Here is a 19,226-nt window from a genome sequence, read left to right on the forward strand (position 1 = left end):
GGATTTCTTATGTGTATGAGGATATCTCGGCCACAGAGATAAATTATGAAACAACTCAACTCTCCTGTGTGCATAGGTCTCCCTGCTAAATAGTGAGAAAGCAGCAAATTCAACATTAGCGGGAGGGCAAGCCAAGACTGCTGTCCCCTTTTAAACAGTTTCATGTCATCCTTAAATCCACCCATGCAATTCTCTTCTAAGTTCATTCTCAAAACTGAGATTCCAAATTTCATTATCTATTTATAGCTAGATAATCATGCTACTCCCCTGCTAAAAAAAAAACAACAACAACAACAAAAAAAAACACACATCAGCAACAAAAAGCTTTGATTATTTCATTTTTATTCCAGATAAAGTCACAATTCATTAACCTATTATCCAAAGCTACCTATGGTCTGGTTTAAATCTACCTCTAGTGCTGATGCCCACTAATTCCTCTTCAGGCACTCAGGCTAGCTACCACAAGTCAGATTCAAGGGAAGTAACCACTCCTCTTGCTGAACCCCCAACATGTTAACTCTCGCTTGACAAAGCACTTTCAACCCAAGTACAGATACTGGGGTATATGTCTTTTCTTCGCTTCAGGGAAAGCACTCTTGTTTTTTTATCCCCACCTAGCAGAGAGCGTGGCATGTGGAAGGTCTTAATACATATTGAGTAAATGAATGTGTGCTTAGAAAAACTACATTTACCTTCTCCCACCAGGCCTGGGGAGAATCAACTACTACTGAAGAAAAAACAGATAATGTCTTGAGATTTTTCTCAACAGAATATAAGAATAAAGCTCAAATGAGATAACAAGTTGAAGAAAGCGTGACACTGCTTGATTTTTAGGATTTCTTTTTCTTAAAGGAGTACACTAAAGAATAAGGAACACATTATATTAGGAGTTGACGGGATGCTATCTTTGTGGTTTGTGTGCACTTTTTAACCAGGATTAGTGGCTGAGGAAACAAAAGAACCTCTTTGCCTGTGTAATTTTGTTCCCTTCCTTTATTGCTTTAAATAGCCAAGATGTGGTTGGCCTTCTTTTCACCACTAATGTTGTTTGTTTTGTGTTCCTGAACAAAAATAACTTGTCATTCATATTGCTCTAAAAGATTGTTAAAGATCTCCTTTCTGCTATGCACCCCGCTTATTTGTAAACAAGGTCTTGAGTGCTGCTAACGCAGAACCCTTCAGCACCATGTTTTCTGGGTTAGAGCAGCAGGTGTGGGTCGAGCTGTGGTGAACACCAGGTATGAGGGCAACCCTTAGCCTTACTGTGAGAATCCTAACACTAGCACGTCTGAGCATTCAGTCGCTCTAGACGAGATTGTTCCCCCACGTCCCAGGAGTATGAAGGTCACCACCATCACCATCGGTAAGGTAAGGACAGCTCTTTACACTTCACATAGCTTTTTCCTGGTTATTCTCTCTTAGAATCATTATCAGTGTCCTGCAAGATAGGTGTTACTTCTAGAGCACAGATAGGTGGCTTGTCCTAGAGCACACAGCTTTGAAGGGCCGAGATTAAAACTGAAATCCAACGCTTCTTCCTCTGAGATGCAGCAACCCCGCCACTAGAGTGTTACGGAAGTTCAACTTCCTGACAACATGGAGGAAAGGCAGCTATAACCTTCCTTGATATCCTAACCTCGCTAACAATCCTCAGCCCACAGAAAACCTTCCAAAAGTCCAAGACAGACAGGTACACGTGCAAACCTTCACGTGCATGCATTCACCCATCAATCATAACCTTCAATCTGAAGCCAGAAACTAGAAAGAAATGCTCAGGGTAACATTGTCTCAGTCGTGAAGTCTCACGTTTAAGGCCACTTATGATTTGGATTTGTCTCCATCCTCGCAGGTGTCTCTGATGCTGCTATAACCAAACCCTGAATCCTGGGACCTTTCTTCTGCTAATTTCACTCCTTGTATGCACACTTTCCGGGCACTTCCACCACACCTTCCCATGGGGACTGACCCCTAAACGTGTGCTGTGATTAATGCTTTCCAGGTCTTTTCCATTTGCCTGCAGCTATGCTACCAGACCTCAGGGGAAAGGAGTAGCCAGATCTGTCTAAATCATTTCGACAAATGACTGTTAACTCATTTGTGTGACTTAACTGGCTTCTACCAGTTTAGCCCAAAGTTACAGTGCTTTTTGATGTTGGTTGCAGTCAGGGGCCTGCTGACCCTGAGCTATGCACACCTTCTCCTTGGCGTCTCTCTCTACCTGCCAGGAGCTCTTCATAGATACTCATGTTGAAGCACACGATGGGACTGCTGATAAGAATACATGGATGGCCTCAACTCCCTTCTGTTCTGTAACTTAGACTGTACACGAGAGGACTTCCTGTCCAAGAAAGGAGGGAGGTGATCTCAGAAGAGGGACTTATGTCGGCTAAGGACGTGGTTCTGTCTAGTGAGGTCAGGGCAAGCTGTTGGTAGCTTCCGTTAATTCAGTTGGGGCGAGCCATTGGCAGTTAGTTCTAAGGCAGAGCTGAGGATGCTGGGATGGGTTTATAAGCCAACAGGTGGCCCTTACATCGCGAGCTTAGTCTGTGCCCAAGGAAATGGAATAGCAGGAGAAGGGATATTCACAAATAATGCCAAAACCTCCTGTTAGTCTTTGCCTTCCATATCCTTCCCAATTGCTAAGCAGCCCAACTTTCCATCCTTCCCCATTCCTTCATGCTAGAGGTTCCTGCTGGTAAAGCAATGGCTGAGAAGTGGGAAAGATAAAGGGTTATAAAAATTGCCCTAGCTAATCTACGAGAAGCTTTGTTGGAGTTAGGTTATGGATGTCTGAATCTGAGCTAGGTTTGTTGGGTCAGTGACCTCGCTAACTTATTACCTCAAGAATTGACAGGGGACATTAGGAATAGAGACAGTGGAAATGTAATGGCTCGGTGCGATGTCAGACGGATAGTGGATGGGGGGGGTACACACAGTGTGAGGGATATAAATGATAAACGTCTAAGTATTACTTTGTCTTATGCACCTGAAACTAATAATAATAATAATAATAATAAAGAATTGACAGGGGAGGTGTTTAATAAGTGCTTGTTGGATGGATAAATAAAAAACTGAATGAAATTTTTTCTGAGCCTAAAAATCGCCTTTATCAGCACAAAAGTTAAGAAAGCCCCAGCATCCTCAGGCCACACATGCTGGGAAAATGCCAGTCTCTCAGCCCCAGGGGAAAGTGGGCAAGAAGAAACAAGCCCTAAACAAGGCTAATATGGGGGAATTTCCCTCCTCCTCTTCTTCCCCTCCCTTCCACTGTGGTGCTAAAAATCCCATCAAGGCCAGTCATCAAAAGAGAAATAGCAGGATATAAAAGAATCATTCTTTGCTGTGGCCATTGAGAAGTTTCCTGGAATCCTGGCTTTGTCCCTACACCACCACCCCATGAGTGAGGTGGTGACAAGCTAGGGCGCTGAAACCAGGAAGCCCCAAATTTGAGTCCTGGGTCCTCTTACTTATTAGATGTGAGACTTTGGGCAAATTACTTAACCTCTCTAAACCTCAATTTCCTCAATCTGTAAAATGGGGATAATATTGGGTAAAGCACTAAGGATCATATGAGGAACATTATTAGTGTGCAATAAGTGTTTATTTCTACTAATCTTGCACCCCACTCTTTCTCTTCTTCTCCATATCTTCTAATCACATCATTGCCTGGAGTAGAGTGATCAGAAAACCTAAGTAGTTTTGGACAGTAAGGAAGTTATTGACAAGTGTAAGAGCAAGCCCTGCAGGCTGACCCACTGCCTGCTCTTCTGAAAAGCACAATTAGAAGCTGGTGATGTCCGTAAGCCCACATAGATTGCTAAGAATGGTAGAGATGTGTATTCATAAACTACTTCAGGACCCTTTCAAACAAGTATTTTTTGCACCCAGAATATCTCAAACAGCACCTAGACTGCTGAAAGCCTGCTATGAAATCAGTAATGTCACCTGGAGAGGTTCATGACAGTCCAGGTCTGTGAACTGGGGAAAGCCACTGTATTTGTTAGGGTCTTAGTTCCCTCATATGTAAAATGAAGGGGTTGGACTAGATGCTCGCTAAAAGCACCTTCAAGTTTTAAGACTTAAGGTTTAAATGGTTCTATGATCAAGAGGGAAGTTGGAAAAGTAAAATGCACAAAGCTCCACTGCCCAGAGGAACAATAAAAAGGTGTTAATTTGGAATTAATTATAAACTGGTATAGTTTAATGAAAATGTAATGGCATGGGGAGGTCAGATGGTTCGGCCCTCTCAATCTCTGTCTCTGCACCAGACGTAGCATCTGGAACAATCTGAGGGGAGGTCAGGAGATTCCACCCCTACTCCAGCTCTGAAGATGCCTTCATAGAGAGAAGAAATGGAACCCCAACTCTCTCTGGCCCTTCACTGGCCACTCCAAAACTGGAAGGCATAGGAGGAGGGAGACCCTGAGGTCTTCCTCCTTTGCTGCGTACACAAACCAAGCCCCTAACCCTTCTCCTCAACTTGGACTCTCACCTGTACCCCGACCCCAGTCTCCCACCAGGTATTAAGTGTTGGCTGCACTTCATCTGCAAAAGGTCCTTTGCCAATTTTTGTCACAAACTTTTACATATTGTTTGCATAAACTTGCAGGTAGGGTTCAAAAGGCCCTGATTCCAATTGTGCAACAGAAAACACAATGACCGCATTTGCTTTCGGGAAAGCACCACTGATATGTTATGGAGTCCTGGGAGAGGCTCACTGCCTATGTTAGGCTGGGATGTCCAAGCAGTAATCCATACACCATGCACTACCCTACAAAGCTCAGCTCCAGGAAATTGGAACTCTTTCAATGTTGGCTTGAAGTCATGCCTATAGGTTAGAAAAAGCTTTGCCCTGCCATGGAGAAAGAATGAGGAGGTGGGGGAGGAGTGCAGAGCTCATCTATTCCATCAAAGAGGAAGCTTTGAAGAACAGCTGAGAGCCCAAGTTCAGAGCTGTTCACTCCAAATACTCAATAATTGGTGACTACCCAGGTTCTTATAGTTCTACGCAATCAAACCAGGCTCTGATTTACAAAATAACTGATCCCGGAACGGTTCAGGAAAGGAAGGTATCTGACTGAAATATGAAAGTTAGAACAGTTGCCCCTGCCATCAGCTCTCAGGCCACCTTAATAAAAGTGAATTACTATGCTCATTCATACTGTACGCATACATAATTTAAGAAAAATTCTCAACTAGAAAAGCTAGTGGATGAGTGCCAACCAAGTGGGGCCAGTACACGCAGAGACCTTCTGAGCAAGCTGGTAAATAAACCAGGCCTTGACTTTCTCCCAGGAGGCTTAGGAAAACTTCCTGTGATGACCATACAGGAAGAGGGGTTCTGATTACAACTTGGAAAGAAAGGAAGTATCCACTGACCACAGGGATAAGTGGAGTGAGACCCATAACAAAGAAAATATCCACAAAGACCAGCAAAGTGGTCTAAAGCAGACAGAGTTTATTATTTGCCAAACAAGGGGAGTGTCGCATTCCACTAAGAAAGGTCAAGAAGACTGTTCAAACTGAAGGGGAACCAGACAGAAATGGTGTGGACGAGAGGAAGCTTTGTCCGAACTTCTGATTGGCTCAAAAAGCACATTGTAAACTCTCTCTTGGGGTTATCTGCTGTTCCTCCTTTGTCTCACAGAGGCATGGTCTGGACAAATCCTGGGTGGATCTGTCATGCATGGCCCTAGCAGGCTGGTGTACGCACCCACTCTCATCTCAGTGACACTTTTTTTTTAATTAGTTTCAGGTGTACAAAACAATGTACTAGACAGTTACACCCCTCACAAAGTGATAACCTCCCCCAATCTACTAGCCTTCTGACATCGTACAGCTGTTACAATACAGCTGACTCTATTCCCTACAATGTACGCCACATCCTGTGACTATATATGTGTTATAGTTGACATTCATCGTACACCTACGTTATTTGGTGTCTTGGGGTTCTGCCGGCTGCTAAGTGGCTTTGTGCCTATTATTCCTCTTGCCTATAATGGATAGATATGCCTCGCCATGGCTAAATAGATGAGATAAACACGTGAAAGCAGTTGGGTCATTTTGTTAGCAGGTAGCTACATTTTCTAAGCAGGACAACTGAGGCACAGAGCCCCAAGCCCCAGTAAGTTGGGGACTATATGATTAAAATGCTGCTGAATAGTGTGTGGGGGGAGAGCTAACTGGAAAGACCTAACCAAAGGGTAACAGTGCTTAAATCTGGGTGGTGGGATTACAGGTGATTTTTGTTGTATTTTCTGTATTGGTTTTCTGTATTATTCTTTCCTGTAACGGTGTTCTATATTCTCCAATTTGTCTACTATGTGTGGTTTTGAAATTATATTTTTGAAAAAAAAACGTGTGATGCAACAAGGATGAGCTCCAGGTGGCTGTAGAGCCAGAGGGACGTGTGCTTTGGAAAATCGGGACATTCTCCTAGAAGAGGAGTTGAGAATTCAGAGCTCGTGGCTCAGTCTGGCACCTCATGCCGGCCAGAGCCAGGGGCTCCATCCAAGCCAGGGAGGCCTGTCTTCTGCTCTCCTGCAGCTCCAGGAGTGTGGCAGTGCTGGCCAGACTCAAGGGCCCCCACCTTCCCTTGCAGAGCGCACTCAGAGACACTCCCTCTGCAAACAAACAAACAAACAAACAAGCTTAGAGAGGGCGCCTTTGTTCTCTAAAATGTGTTGGCACCGTCCCACCGGGACTCTATTTCTCCGGCCTTAGTGTTTCCATGGCAGGTATGGTCAGCGAGGCCAGTTCACCTCACATGGCTGGGGCCTGAGCCACACCAAGAAAACACAAGTCTGTTCTACTTTTTAAAAGCCTTTGAGTTAAGAGAGCCCACGGCTTCTGTTCTGTTGTTTACTTACTTTCCCTGCGAGAGGGTTTCAATCCTTTCCGTATGATAACATTCCTTTATATATATTTCTCTCTCTCTCATTCAATCCTCAGTCAAGGGGAAAGAGGTGGTGGCCGCCATCAGTTTTTCAGCCCCTTATCATCTTGTCCTCACTGCTTCCTCTTCTCCAGGCCAAACCAACTCAATCCTCCTTCTGGAGTCACCTTCTTGACCATCCACACACATTTCTTGACTTTTTATTCCTACCCCATTGGACAGACTCAGAAGGATGACCCTGGCCATTTCATGAAGGAAAAACTAGTTATGAACTAGGGAACAACTGGGCTACCCAACAAATCGCTCGTGGTGCTGACTTTATGTTTCCATGTCCTGATTTTCCAACCGGTGGAGAAGTTTTGCGTGTGACTTCAAGAGATTCTGGCATGGGTGAACGTGTGGTTGTTAATTATTTTTCTCTTGGGAGGGGGTTCCATAGCTTTTGTTAGCTTCTCAAAGAGGTCCATGATCCAGAAAAATGTCAAGAACACTTCATCTAATGGCTCTGTCCCCTAGGTTAGACAGATTAGTCATCCCAGCAGAAATTGTAACTTGGGCCAGGAGGATGGTGCAGCCAGAGGCAGGACATTCAAGGGGAGGTTGCCATCCCTTCCTAGGGGGTGGTGTGTGCTATGAGAGCCGTAGCATACTTTGACATGGTCATTGGGAAATGTGGTTCAAGGAGGGAAGGAAACCAACATTTACTGAGCAACTAGTTCGTGGCCGGGAGCTGGAACAAATAGCTTACATACATTTTCTTGTTTCATCCTCACACATCCTCTGAGAGGCGAAACTTATTATCCTCATTTTACAGATGAGGGAACAGGCTCAGAGAAGTTAAGGAACTTCCCCTGTGTCACATAGCTAGCAAGAGACAGCACTGGATTCAAAACGAGGATGGCATGGTCAAAGGTCATGCCCTTCCCACTATATTCTGCAGCCTTGTCACATCTCTTGTGTCCCTAGCAGGTTGTGGGGAGGACACAGACATGTCACCTAACCTCTTGGAGATTCAGGTTCTCGTACAGGCAAATTGGAAATTCAGTCTGGCCTTCTTCCCCTCCACCTGTCCGGCTATTTGTCAATAAGCAATTCAGGGGGTGCGGTCCAGAGGACCTAGCCAAATTCAGTTTAGCAGGCTCGGCTCCACCATCCCTCCACTGACCCTCCACCATCAGAAGAGTGGCTGAAGGTTAAGGCCATCGGCCAGGTGTGCCCACAGTAAGCACAGAGCCAAGAGAGCAGGTGATGTCACTACCTCCCCTCTGTAAATGGGGGCGGTGGTTCAGATACAAATGAGGAGAAAGGCTCTGGATTGCAAGGTGGAATTGCTACACTAACACGCCCACCGAACAGCGCTCACATGGCGTGCGTGAAAGCCTCCTCACTGCTAAGTGAGTGGCAATATTTTTGTTCAGGGCGGCAAGGACAAAGGGGAGGGAGGAGAGGGCAGAAGCAGAAGTAAGGGTCGTACCCCACCTTTGAACAGCTCACCCACTCCCTCTGTCCTGCCGAAGCCTCCTCACCATCTCCTGCTGTACAACCCCCAGCCTCAGGCTTGGAGGCAACTTCCCCCACCTCCACCCTCCACTTCTAACCTGCCAGCCACAGGGGGGATGTGGCTAATCCCAATGTTTTGGTGAGGAACTGGGAGCCATTCGTTCCCTTGCAACTTAGTTTCCCACTTGAGAAATGTCAAATGTTCTCCTCCCCCTGTCCTCCCCTCTCCTCAAATGCTAAGCCATGAATGACTTCCTTTGTGGTGGGTTTCTCTTCCTTTCCAGCCCCCTTCACCCGCCCCTCTAAAGCGCCTTCACACAATGTGGGCTTTCATTAAGATCAATGATTCATTTCCCATCAAACTTTAAATATTCCTCTCTGAAATGAGTAATCCTGACTTTGAAGGGAGCCATGGCGTGGCAGCCTTGCCTCTATGGTTCCTGCTGCCTCCCGCCACCCCCATACAAGGCCTTAAAAGGCAAGTAAGAGAAACCTCAGTCAGTGAGCCCATAGCTGAATCAAGAGCCAGAGTTGGTGGGGGGAGAGCGGGGGACTTGATGCGGGCATTTGGGTCCTGGAAGCTCTGGAGGCAGCGTGACATGGGGCAGGGAGGGTTACTGCATGTGGCGACTCTGCGATGCTTTCCAGCTCCATGTTTTGTGAGTCTGGGAAGGGCCCTTGGTGGGCATGTGTGAGGACCTCTCCTGACCTGTGGGGAAATGTCCTGAGGCTTTTCCACACCCAGGCGGAGAGGTGTGTATGGCTACCTCTCAGGACTGGGTGGGTGTTATGAGAAGAGCTTCAGATAGGGTCGGCACCGGGCCCTAGGACACAGCTGTCTCACCATGCCCCTGGGGAGGCTTTTCCTAAAACCCGTTTCCTCCCGAGTACATGCCCAGATCTGAAGGAAGCAGCCAACAGGCCGTTCCTTGCACACTGGTCACCATGCTTTGTACCCTGTGACACCACCACCCTGGCTGCAAAAGTTTGGGCCTGGAATTATTCGCGCCTGAGCCAATAGTGACCCCCTTGAGGCTAAAGAGCAGCCCTTGTGGGGGCCTTGCTGGGGACCTGCCCTGAGAGCCCAACCTTATCCACCCTAGTGAGGAGTTAGAAGAAACTTAGAGATATTGACAGGAGAGCAAAGAAGCCACGAGATACACTGGGGGAGGCATTAAGCCATAAGAAATTAAAAAGATGGCGAGTCTTAGAAGCAGAGAGAGACCAAACTCGTGGTTAGAGTTAGTATTTGGCCATGGGGGCCCTTTTAGGCTCCCACGAAGGTCCAATTCTTTATGAGACTACGAGCTAGATTGTTGCCCACATGCCTATTTCCTTCTGTAGCCTTACAATAAACCCAGTGACCTGAGGTGACCTGCACATATCACTGCTTCTTGATACCTGCAGCAGCCTACCATAAACTTTTTGTGAGAAACACATGAGCCAACGCATGTCGAGTACTCCACTGGGAGCTAGAATTACACTCGGCCACTGGAGTGGGGCAAGTGTGACAGGCACTGGGCCTGAGAAACGGACTCACATGGACAACAGTACAAGGGTACCAACGATTGGGCCATATCAGGACCCAGACTACAGGGAGCCTGATGAGAGATGTGTGGGTGGAACAGACCAGGCTGGCTGAGCCCCAGCACCCAGCTGAAGTTCAGGGGTTCAACTGGATGAGGCAGACCCAGCTGCAGCACCCTCTGGGTGAGCTGGCTTAGGCCCCGTCCTCCCTGACTATGAACAGGTGAGCTCAGGGAAGGGCGTTCACCTACGAAGGATGTCCCTCAATCCTGTGCGCCCCAGTTCTTGACTCAGACACATCATCCCCAACTCCATGGGCACAGTGGCATGTAGGGTGCGGCCTCTGGAGATTCCCAGTAGAGAGCAAGGACTTTGAGGTCAGAAAACGTGGCTGACGCCTCTTCGTGGCCCCAGCAGCGGCACCTCCAAATAACTCAGGTCTTGCAAGGGCTGACCTAGGAGTCTGTATTTCCAACAAGCCTCTGGTGCTCATTCTAATATCCAGCCAGCACGTGCAAACCGCCACCCTTCAGGACCTGGCACCAGACCCCCCACCCAGTGGGAGCTCAGTAAGCAACCATGAGGCATGGGGCTTGGGGTTAGATGTGTTAAAGTCTGATCCCATCTGGAGTTTTTACTTCTATTCCCTATCAGACTGTAAGCGCTGAACAGGCAGGTGTGTGTTTTTGTTTGGGTTTTTTTGTTTTGTTTTCTTTTGAAATGCCGACTAAACTGCCATTTTACCTACTCATATATGGGGCTTACTGAGCAACCCTCCAATTGAGCTTTCTCATCTCCTTAGCCCCAGCCCACCTTTCCCCCAGAGGCCTTGTTCCTCAGGTCTTCATGTGTTTCTACAGCAGCACCCAGGGAAGCCAGCACTGTGCCAAGGGGGTCAGAGCTGTGCCTTTAACTCTCCCCTGCTCTTCACAGTTCCCAACATTAGGCAGTTTTACAGCCCAGGCTTCACCATCCTGGGAGGCCTGCCCCACCAGGGAAGTCCAACCTGGAGAGGCAGGAGTCCCGGGAAGAGGCTCCGAACACAGCAGATCTCATTCTGAAGCCTAGGGGACCTGTGACACCAAGGAAGGGAAAACTGAAGCAGGAGTGTTTGTGAAACAAGCGGCTTCCAGGCCACTTAGCTGCCCCTCCTGTTACAAGGCTTGATGTGGGCCCCTAAGGTGCTAGACGGACCAGAGTGCTGGAAGCAACTGCCTGGTCCAGGCTCTGGCCCTGGGCAGGAGAACCCCAGCGCAGGGCAGCTTCTGAGGACACCGCTCATGGTAATAGGTCTCGGATCTATTTGGTGAGGAAGAGACAAGAAAAACGTGGCTAGAAATAATTTTCAAATTCCATCTCAGACTCTTCCTTAAAAATATTCTGTGCTCTTGCATTTTGCCAGTATGTTCTCTCTTCAAGGTGTTTGAATGCAACCTAAAAGAAAGGGTCCCCATATTCTCAGCTCAGCTGTTTGAAAGCCAAGCAGGCCTGGCACTTTCTTCTTGAGGAAAATTGCAGGCCATTGGACAGAGGTTTTCATCTTAACCGTCATGAATAATTCCGATTTGGTGTTCTGCATCTTATTTATGTGGAGAAGTGACATTTTCTCTGCTGCCTGCTGCCAGCTGCCAGACAGAGAAAAATGGCCACAGTTTTCTTCTGAAATTCCATAAGGCACAATAGATCAACGTGATTACACGGGTCAAGGAAATAGCAATGTCAAGGCAACTCAGTTAAGGCAGTTCCCATGGAAAATGTTCCAGAGGCTTCTTTTAAGTGAGTCAAGGTGCAGGTGGAAACGTGGAGTACTTAAGTAATCACAAATTGTAATGTGACCTAATTGGAAAACTCCACAGACTTCTCTTGGTTAGCCAACTCTATTGGAGGTCTGTTAGAGCACAAAGGCATAACTAAGCACCTCTGTACACCAGGTAGCCAATTAAAATAGTTGTAGGCCAAGAAGCTTGAGAAAATAGGCAGCCTGCTGAATGGTGGCTGGGCAAAAACACACCCATGAGCCAACAATAGTAAAACCTTGTCCACCCTGAGTGTAAAAGGACCTTTTTGCAAGCTTGAGAACTAGAACTCCGGGGTGTGGTAGAAAGCACCGGACTGGGAATCAGAAGGCCTGGGTCCTAGGTCTGGTTCTGCCACCGCAGGCTGTGAGACTCAGGGCGAGTTACTTCCCCTCCCTGGGCCTCGGAGCGCTCGTCTGTACACTAAAGGGGCTGCATTAGACCATCTCCACGGGCCCTTCCAGCCTGGAACTTGGAACCCATGACGATTTCCTTGGCCCTTCACGAGCTCATCACATAAATAGAGCTCTTGTTCTCTCAGGACTGTTCCTTGCGGCAGTTGCACTTCATGATGGAAGTAAAACAAACTGGTATAATGTGGTCTGTCACCCCTGGGGTCCCAAAGCCCTTCTGGGGTCAGCAAGAGCACAACCATTTTCATAATCAAGTTGAGGTGTTACTGGCCTTTGTTGACACTTGGCCGATGGCGCCGAGGCGGCAGTGCGAGGCGCCGGGCTGACCACCCGCGAGGCTGGCCCGCGTCCCACGCGGGGGCTTGCACACGGAAAAGGAGCCAGGTGCGCTCGGCGACGTCCTCGGTGAAGCAGTGGACATTAATCCCATTAAATCTCAACTCCGGAGTATACTTTTTAAACTATTCTGTGACAAAAAGGGAAGCACACGTGAAACACTTCGAGGTGCCTGTCAGAATAAGGCTGTCGTCTTGAGGAGAAACACCTGTGCACTAACCACTTTCTAGGAACATTACTTTTACTTGAAAGAACAATTTATAGTCTATGATTATGTACACGTTGGTATTTGGCAGCCATTGTTTCCAAAATAAGTGAGCCGGTCACTTCAAAGAAAACAATTCATAGTATTTTTTGCCAGTGACAAAATTTGAGCTTTCAAGAGGAAATTTGAATTTTGGAAAACTCAGATCAGCCACTGTGACTTTGATAAGTTCCCAGTACTTAAAATTTTTTCAATAAGATTAATAGTAACAAATATAATTTATTTTATATTGTATAATGAGATGTATCAACATTGAAAAGACCTGCATAAACATTTTCCAAATAAGTAATGTATGACGTTACAAAAATCTCACATGAGTAAAAGATCCATTCAAAATTTAAGATAAACTAATACATTTTGATGTCACAGAATAGAAAGGGTTCATTAATGTGGTTTCAGGTTCCACATTATAACTAACATTTAAGAAACCACTTTTAGTAGTATCAAAGAAGACTATGCACAATTATTCTTAAAAGTTATCAAAGTATTTCTCCCTTTTCCAACTATATATCTGTGTAAGGCTGTGTAATTTCATCATATACGTCAACCAAAACAACATACCACAACAGACTGAATGCAGAAACAGATATAAGAATCCAGCTGTCTTCTATGAAGACATTAAAAATATTTGCAGAAACATAAAACAGTGGTTCTCAACCTGAGTGACGGTTTCCTCATCCACCCCGATGTAACACTGAGAAACATTTTGGTTGTCATAACTGGGAGGAGGGAGTGCTACCAACATCTAGTGGGTAGAGTCCAGAGATGCTGCTAAACATCCTACAGGGCAGAGGACAGCCCACTGCAACAAAAACTTATCTGGAGCGCCCGAGCAGGTGCTTGGTCTTGGGGGGCTCGGGACCCTGTTCGGGTAGGAGCCTCCGTTACACCCGTTACCTGAGAGGCATGGCCACTGGCGTCCGACTGGAAGGCGTCCTCTCTGCTCGCTTCCCTTAAGGTCCACTAGAGACCAAGAAACATGGCACGGCCAGGAAGGGAGAGAATCCCTCCCAGCCACAGGCCGTGGACAGCATGGTGATGAAAACCTGTGTTGTGAGCACGAATGATGCCCCAGCTCCTCATCCTCACAACCACCCCACCAGGAGCGAGGACCTGGAATCACCACCTCCATTTACAATGGCCTGCCACAGCTCGAGTCAATTCATGGATGTATACTGAGCCCTCCAGTAAGCCACATCCTCAGCGTATCGCTGCCCCAGGGGCTCACCTGGCCGGGAAAGGCACCCTCCTCTGACACGTGGATGGAGACTCTGGAGAACGTCCCCTTAAGCCTACTGCCCTTCCGGTCTCGATCAGGTGACCAGATTCATTGAAGGACACTAGCAGGCCTTCGTCCTCAAGAAGCTTATGCTCTAACCTGGAGACAAGTCATACGAGGAAAACCAACACTCCCAGCACGTGAATGCTGAGGCCCAGACAGAGACAAGACAAGAGGGTGGAGAGGCTGCAACAGGATGGTGGTCAGGAAGCCCGCAGGAGGGGAGCTTGGGGTCTGAGCCAGCTTGAAAGAGGGGACAGATCCCTCCAAGGAGCTAGCACAGGCCCACAGGTATGAGGGCACGCAGTGTGTTCGCACACCCCAAGTAGGATCGTGACTCATTAGGATCGTTGCCCACAGCTGGGCAACAAGCAGAGGCTGCAGGTGTGGGAGTGGGAGGTGGGCCAGTCCAGGAAAGTGAGTTCCAGGATGAGAAAGCAGTAGAAAGGCCGGTGGTTCCTGAGCAAGAGATATGCATGAGGTGGTATTTTACGCAGGTGAATCTGAAGGCAATATTCCTAGAGAGGCAGGTGGGCCAGGTGGCAAAAACTGGAGCAAGAAACTGACTCAGGAGGTCCCACAACCATCACTGTGACAATAGCTAACACTCAAATCCTGTGCAAAGCCCTGCATTCCCCTTTTTGTGTATTCTTCCTTCAACCTGGTGGGTGTCATCGTCCTATCTAACAGATAAAGAAACTGAGGCTCAAAGGAATTAACTGATTTGGCCCGAAGGACCATGTTGGAAAGTCAAACTCAGGCTCTCTGTATCAAAGCCTGAACTCTGTCTACTACCCCTTGCCTCAGTGTTCCAGGAAAATGGGGGCCCAAAACTAGAACACAGAGACAGCCAAGGAAGGCTCCCTGGGTGTATGTGTGCAAAGTATATTTAGAGGGAAGTAGAACTCACTTGACCAAACATCCCTGAGAAGTTTTCACACTTACATCCTGATCTGGTGCATGTGGTCCCACTGATACTGAAATGCCCAGGCTGGGAGTCGGCAAGGCCTGATTTCTTGTCTCCGCTGGCCACTTACCCACTGTGTAACTTGAGGCATTTTACTTAACCTCTCTGAGCCTCCATTTTCTCATCTATAAGATACCTGCACACAAGGGGCTGCTATGGAATGAATGAGATCACTAAATTGAAGATGTTTATTTGTATACATACCTTATTGTCTATCCTAGACCACGACCTCTCTGAAGGCAGAAGGAACCTGGTCCCTCTGCGCACCCATTCCATGCCCAGCACACCTGAGAAATACTAATCATTTATTTAATATGGATTTATTGATGGATAAATGGGGTGTGGTGAGGAGTAGTAGGTGGGCGGCAAGTAAGCAGACAAATTTCAGATGGGAGAAGCTTGTGCCAGAGACTCCAGTGAAGGGCGAAATCTCCAGAAGAACAATTAAGCAGTTTATGAGAAGGCAAGTCGGAATTCTCCCAGTCTTCCCACCGCCAAAAAGAGCCGGTACCGGCCCATTCGCCTCTAACCTTGCTCTGAGGACCTCAGGCAGTGCTCTGCAGCTGCCTGATGCAATGCTGGAGACAGACCCTCGCCAAAACCTGTATGTCTTCTCCTCCGCCTGAGCTCGAACCCCTGACAACACTTATCCTCCTTCTGCCGGTCTCTTTTCTCGTTCCCCTTCCTTTTCTCATAACCACCAGCAATAAGGTGAGTGTGAGGGCAGCTCTAGCCTCTGGGGCTGGAGGGTCCTGCAACAGGAAGCCGGAAAGGGGGCTGTGAGCACGTGGTTCAGAGAAGCCAGAGCTGGACGGTGGGGCCGGTGACATGGAGCTGCTGTCCCAGCAGAGGCACAAGTGAGAGCCGCGTCAGTCCTGGTGGGGTAAAGCCAGGCGGGGTGAGGACCTTCTCCCGGGCTATAGCTTTAGGCATCCGCCAGTGGAGGCCAAGTTTTGGCGGGGGCGCAGCCGGGGGCAGCTCAGAATTGCTGGGATGGAGGGTCAGGCCTGGTCCAAGATGTTGGGCGGATGGCTGCTGTGATCGTGGGCCATGACTGCCTGTTGGAGAGAGTAGGTGAAGGGAAAGTCGCACATACAGGATGTAATACTTTGTCTCGCAGCTACCAAATCAATGCTGCGGGTTGGTAGAGCTCATGGGGAGACAGGGCCGCTGCACATAGGAGTTTATTATTTAGTTGGGAAAGTTAGTGAATACCCAAATGTCCCCAAGAGGCCCCAATACCCCACAAGAGGCCAAATAAATTACTGAGCGCATAGGTGGGGATTCCCAAAGTGGGAGGAAGCCAATTAATATCTCCTAACAATTTTTGTAAATCATTTAATGTAGAGATTTGGTCTCCCCTAATCTTTTTGTTTTTGTCTAAATCTTTTTTGTTGTTGTTGGACTCAGAGTCTCTACCTTAAGTCTCTATCTCATTTTTTCAATCCTTTTTATTAACATACTGAAATTTCTCACAACTATAAAAAGTTGCTGGGCCTTATTTTTAAACAAGCTACTGTTTCTCTGAGTCTGTTTGGAGCAGTTCTAAAACTGAACCGATTAGTTGGAACATTTCCCAGATTGAACTGGGGAAAGACACTCTGTTGGAATGTAATTTATAGATACCTTGTCTTATTTTTTTCCCCTTATCTATCTCAAGTGTCCCAAGGTTTGGAAACCAGGAACAATGAGTCTCAATTACTTTGAGCAGTTCCTCTAATTTTTTTGTTTTTGAGGTTTTGTGCTTTCCCTTCTTAAGAAGCTGCTAAGCAGGCAGATATAAGGTCTGTCCTTGTTTTCTGCATTACGCATGTTAGTAATTAAACAGGAAAGGAAAGAGAAGGGCTTTTACTCCAATTCCCCTCTGATGCTTGGCGGGCCATGCCTCTCTCGAGACCTTAGAACACGTCTTGGCTAAGGCGTGGTTGTATAACCCCAACCCTTGTTGGCGACATGCCAAATTGCCGTTATGCTGTATGACATGTTACGGAACCGCAGTTACGAGCCCAAGCAAACTCCGTAGTCCTAAAGGATGATGGAGCTATAAGCATTCACTCACACAATCACACTCTTTCACACGAAAGTGTTGTTTCTTTTGAATTCCTTCGTTACCCTGGTTAAATTCTCCAAGTCCATAGACTACCTCCTTACCCCAGGTAGCTGCCGCGGCAGATTCTTGGAGTTCCTTCACCGTGTCTGCAGATCCTTACTACTCTTAGTCGTCCTTCCCTTCTCGAGCCCCACGTTGGGCGCCAGATGTTGCGTCCCGCGCAATAAGGGCAGTGAGGGTGCGAGAAAGGGGCGGTTTGGGTTAAGTTTTTAAGAAAGAAACAAACAGAGACTTAATGCAGTTAAATCTCTCCGAAGGCCAGGGGTCTCTCAGTCTCAGAGGACTGGAGCCCAGAATAAGGCCGACTGAAGTTTTTTATTGATAGGTATACAACTACAAGAAAGTAATATTGTTTCTTACACGGTCTATGAGACTCATACATCATAGCAGCACCAAGCGGCTGTGGCGATGGCGTATGCGTATCTCTTCAAGGACATCATCATTGGCGACACAGGTGTTGGTAAAGCATGCTTGCTGCTACAGTTTACAGACAAGAAGTTTCAGCCAGTGCATGACCTTACTATTGGTATAGAATTTGGTGCTCGAATAATAACTATTGATGGAAAACAAATAAAACTTCAGATATGGGATACGGCAGAGCAAGAATCCTTTCGTTCCATCACAAGGTCATATTACAGAGGTGCAGCAGGAGCTTTACTAGTGTATGATATTACAAGGAGAGATACATTCAACCACTTGACAACCTGGTCAGAAGATGCCCGCCAGCATTCCAATTCCAACATGGTCATTATTCTTCTTGGAAATAAAAGTGATTTAGAATCTAGAAGAGAAGTAAAAAAAGAAGAAGGTGAAGCTTCTGCATGAGAACATGGACTTACCTTCATGGAAACTTCTGCTAAGACAGCTTCCAATGTAGAAGAGGCATTTATTAACACAGCAAAATACATTTATAAAAAAAATCCAAGAACGGGCCGGCCCGGTGGCCCAGGCGGTTAGAGCTCCATGCTCCTAACTCCAAAGGCTGCCGGTTCGATTCCCACATGGGCCAGTGGGCTCTCAACCACAAGGTTGCCAGTTCGACTCCCACAAGGGATGGTGGGCTGCACCCCCTGCAACTAGCAACGGCAACTGGACCTGGAGCTGAGCTGCGCCTCCACAACTAAGACTGAAAGGACAGCAACTTAAAGATGAATGGCACCCTCCACAAATAAGATTGAAGGGACAACAACTTGACTTGGAAAAAAGTCCTGGAAATACACACTGTTCCCCAATAAAATCCTGTTCCCTTGCCCCAATAAAATCTTTAAAAAAAAAAAAAAAGTTAAAAAAAAATCCAAGAAGGAGTCTTTAACCTTAATAACGAGGCAAATGGCATTAAAATTGGCCCTCAGCACGCTGCTACTAACGCCACACATGCAGGCAGCCAGGGAGGGCAGCAGGCGGGGGGAGGCTGCTGTTGAGTCCGGTCTTCCTGTCTCACCACCCAAGTGGGGCCTGCCCACTGTCTCCTTCCGTCCTGCTCAGCTGAGACATGAAAGTATTCCAGATGGCTTTATGTCACAGAAGACTTTACTCTTTCAAATTCAAATTCTTGTATAACTTTGAATAAATGGTTAATGTTCACTTAAAAAAAAAAACTTATCTGGTCTAAGATTTAAATAGTGCCAAGGTTGAGAAACGCTGATATAAAATAATGCCACTCTTACTAAGTTTTTCTGTTTCACAGATATATTTGTGTTAGCATGTAATGGGCTTATTTTTATTTTATGTGACTTTTTTTTAAATTTCAGTTTTAATTTATAATTCAGTAACTATCAGTAGATGTAATCCACATAAACAAAAGCCCTTTGGTGTCCTCCATGATTTTTTTAAGATTGTAAAGGGGTTCTGAGACCAAAAAGTTTAAGAACTCCTGATATAGACAATAGAACATATAGATTACAAAACTAAATTTGCTAAGCAGCCCTACACATTAGCCACTCTACATACAAGTGCGTGTCATGGCAGGTGTGCCCAAGGACATATCGTCTCTTTTTAAGAAAGGAAGGTATCTAGAGTGAAGTAAAGAGGTCAGCTCAGGGGTAATCAACACCACCTAAGCCTTTCTATATGTGTCAGGGTTTGTCATCACTGCTAGGAATGCAACCATGATTAAGATGCAGTCACTGTTTCCAAAA

The 19,226-nt window shown here is 46.7% G+C and overlaps 1 pseudogene across 1 annotated transcript; it reads left to right on the top strand.

Moving 5' to 3' along the window:
* The first annotated feature begins 17,496 nt into the window (after positions 1-17,496).
* LOC308502068 (ras-related protein Rab-2A-like) lies at positions 17,497-18,509 on the top strand (annotated as a pseudogene). The gene is made up of 3 exons: positions 17,497-17,548; positions 17,621-18,028; positions 18,388-18,509. The product of its transcript is annotated as a ras-related protein Rab-2A-like (transcript).
* The last annotated feature ends 717 nt before the right edge of the window (positions 18,510-19,226 follow it).

The sequence above is a fragment of the Rhinolophus hipposideros genome (genome assembly GCF_964194185.1).
Source record: "Rhinolophus hipposideros genome assembly, chromosome: 9".
Taxonomy (NCBI): Eukaryota; Metazoa; Chordata; class Mammalia; order Chiroptera; family Rhinolophidae; genus Rhinolophus; species Rhinolophus hipposideros.